The 2,680-nt window shown below is 55.5% G+C and overlaps 1 pseudogene across 1 annotated transcript; it reads left to right on the top strand.

Annotated features, from left to right (window-relative positions):
* Positions 1–477: 477 nt before the first annotated feature.
* Positions 478–2,384, top strand: LOC311116830 (pyruvate dehydrogenase phosphatase regulatory subunit, mitochondrial-like; annotated as a pseudogene). Its single transcript, XR_014615515.1, has 3 exons — positions 478–660; positions 1,073–1,208; positions 2,032–2,384. The product of XR_014615515.1 is annotated as a pyruvate dehydrogenase phosphatase regulatory subunit, mitochondrial-like (transcript).
* The last annotated feature ends 296 nt before the right edge of the window (positions 2,385–2,680 follow it).

Below are 2,680 nucleotides of genomic sequence, written 5' to 3'. Positions count from 1 at the left end.
CCTCTCTCCTCTTCTCACCTCCCCCCACCTCGCGCTCCTCTCTCTCCCTCCCCCCACCTCCTCTCTCCTTCTCTCTCCCTCCCTCCACCTCCCTCCCCACCACCCCTCTCTCCTCTCTCCCCTCCCCCACCTCCTCTCCTTCTCTCTCCCTCCCCCACCTCCCTCCCCCACCCCTCCCCCACCTCCCTCCCCCACCCCTCTCTCCTCTCTCCTCCCCCACCTCTCTCTCCTTCTCTCTCCCTCCCCCACCTCTCTCTCCTCCTTCTCTCTCCCTCCCCCACCTCTCTCTCCTTCACTCTCCTCCTCCACCTCTCTCTCCTCTCTCCCTCCCCCACCCCTCTCTCCTCTCTCCCTCCCCCACCTCTCTCTCCTTCTCTCTCCCTCCCCCACCTCCCTCCCCCACCCTCTATCCTCTCTCCCTCCCCCACCTCTCTCTCTCCCTCCCCCACCTCTCTCTCCTTCTCTCCCCTCCTCCAGTATGCGCTCCATGTCTACAACGAGGTGATGTCAGTGGGACAGAAGTATGGTATTCGTAACGCTGGTTACTACGCCCTGCGTTCCCTCCGTATAGAGAAGTTCTTTGCCTTCTGGGGTCAGGACCTGGATCCCTTCACCACTCCACTGGAGTGTGGCCGAGAGTTCAGGGTCAAGTTTGACACGGTACAGCCCATGGACCGGTACATTTAGTTTGTCCTAAACAGGCCCTTAGTCCTGTCCTGTACTGATGTAGCCACCACCTCTTCATCTCTCTTGGGTGTTGGTCTAACTCTAATCCCATCTAATGTCCTCACACCTCTTTCCCTCCTCTCTCCCCTCCCCTCTCTCTTCTCCTCCCTCCTCTCTCTCTCTCCCCTCTCTCTCTCTCTCCCTCCTCTCTTCTATCTCCCCCTCCCCTCTCTCTCTGTCCCCTCCTCTCTCTCTTTCTCCCCTCCTCTTTCTCTCTCTCCCTCCCTCTTTCTCTCTCTCCCCTCCTCTTTCTCTCTCTCCCCTCTCTCCTCTCCCTCCCCTCCACTCTCTCTCCTCTCTCTCTCTCTCTCTTTCTCTCTCTCTCCTCTCCCCCCTCCCCCTCCAGGACATAGACTTCCTGGGTCGAGCGTCACTGCTGCAGCAGCGTCAGGAGGGGGTGAGCCGTCGCTTCATCATGTTAGTCCTGGAGGATCATGACACAGAGCTGGACCTGTGGCCCTGGTGGGAGAACCCATCTACAGGTTAGACACACACCATCACGACACAGAGCAAGGCACTACACTAGAAGCTGCCCACTGCTCTAGCCTCTTCAACCGGTGTGTATCAGAGGGGTTGGGGTCTCGTTATGGATTAATCAAGTATTCTTCTCACCATCTAATGCTCTCTCTTTCTCTTTCTCTTTCTCTCTCTCTCTTTCTCTCTCTCTCGTTCTGTCTCTCTCTGTCTCTCTCTCTCTCTCTCTGTCTCACTCTCTGTCTCGCTCTCTCTCTCTGTCTCTGTGTCTCTCTCTCTCTCTCTCTGTCTCTCTCTGTCTCTCTCTCTCTCTCTCTGCCTCTCTCTCTCTCTCTCTCTGCCTCTCTCTCTGTCTCTCTCTCTGCCTCTCTCTCTCTCTGTCTCTCTCTCTCTCTGTCTCTCTCTCTGTCTCTCTCTCTCTCTCTCTTTCTCTCTCTCTGTGTCTCTCTCTCTCTCTCTCTTTCTCTCTCTCTCTCTCTCTGTCTCTGTCCTCTCTCTCTCTCTCTCTCTGCCTCTCTCTCTCTCTCTGCCTCTCTCTCTCTCTCTCTCTCTCTCTGCCTCTCTCTCTCTCTGTCTCTCTCTCTCTCTGCCTCTCTCTCTCTCTGTCTCTCTCTCTCTCTGTCTCTCTCTCTCTGTGTCTCTCTCTCTCTCTCTCTCTCTCTCTCTCTCTCTCTGCCTCTCTCTCTCTCTCTCTGCCTCTCTCTGCCTCTCTCTCTCTCTCTCTCTCTCTGCTCTCTCTCTCTCTCTCTCTCTGCCTCTCTCTCTCTCTCTGTGTCTCTCTCTCTCTCTCTGTGTCTCTCTCTCTGTGTCTCTCTCTCTCTGTCTCTGTAGGAATGGGGAGCTGTGTGGCACCACCACCTCCTCTGCCTACTCCTACACCCTGGAGAGACACGTGTGTCTGGGCTTCGTCTCACCGCCATCCCTGGACGGCGCCCCTGCCGCCGTGACCCCAGACTTCATCAACAGGGGAGATTACGAGGTGGATATAGCAGGGCAGAGATTCCCAGCCAAGGCTAAGCTGTACCCCTTCAGCTCTTTGTTCGCCCAGCAGAAACGACGCAAAGATGAGATGGAGCTCAGTAACTTCCAGGGCAAATGAGTGGAGGATGGAGGAGAAGAGAATGGAGGAGAAAAGGAGAAAAGGAGAGAGGGTGAGAGAAAGAAGGAAGGGGTGTAGAATCTAAGAAGAGGGGTCTGAGTGAAGGATGAACTCTCCAGATAGTTTTTATCCCCCAGCCTCCTGTTGCTAGTGCCAACCTGTTCTCGGCCTCTCGCTCCCACGCTGAAGGGTGTACCGTATACGCACAATCAATCCCCTGCCCCCCCCCTCCCCCCCTCTCTTTCAAAGTGCAATATCTATGAGACACCAAATGCTCCAGAGCTGTCTGTCTGTCTGTCAGGACAGGCTCACAATGCGTCCCAAGTATGGACTGTATATCTTCACCTTTTAAAGTAGTGTCCTGCTGGAGTGGCTTGTGGT

Source organism: Coregonus lavaretus (assembly GCF_964263955.1).
Source record: "Coregonus lavaretus genome assembly, contig: HAP1_SCAFFOLD_5003, whole genome shotgun sequence".
Classification (NCBI taxonomy): domain Eukaryota; kingdom Metazoa; phylum Chordata; class Actinopteri; order Salmoniformes; family Salmonidae; genus Coregonus; species Coregonus lavaretus.
Note: the sequence above shows the minus strand (reverse complement) of the source record. Positions and strands in the feature narration are given on the sequence as shown.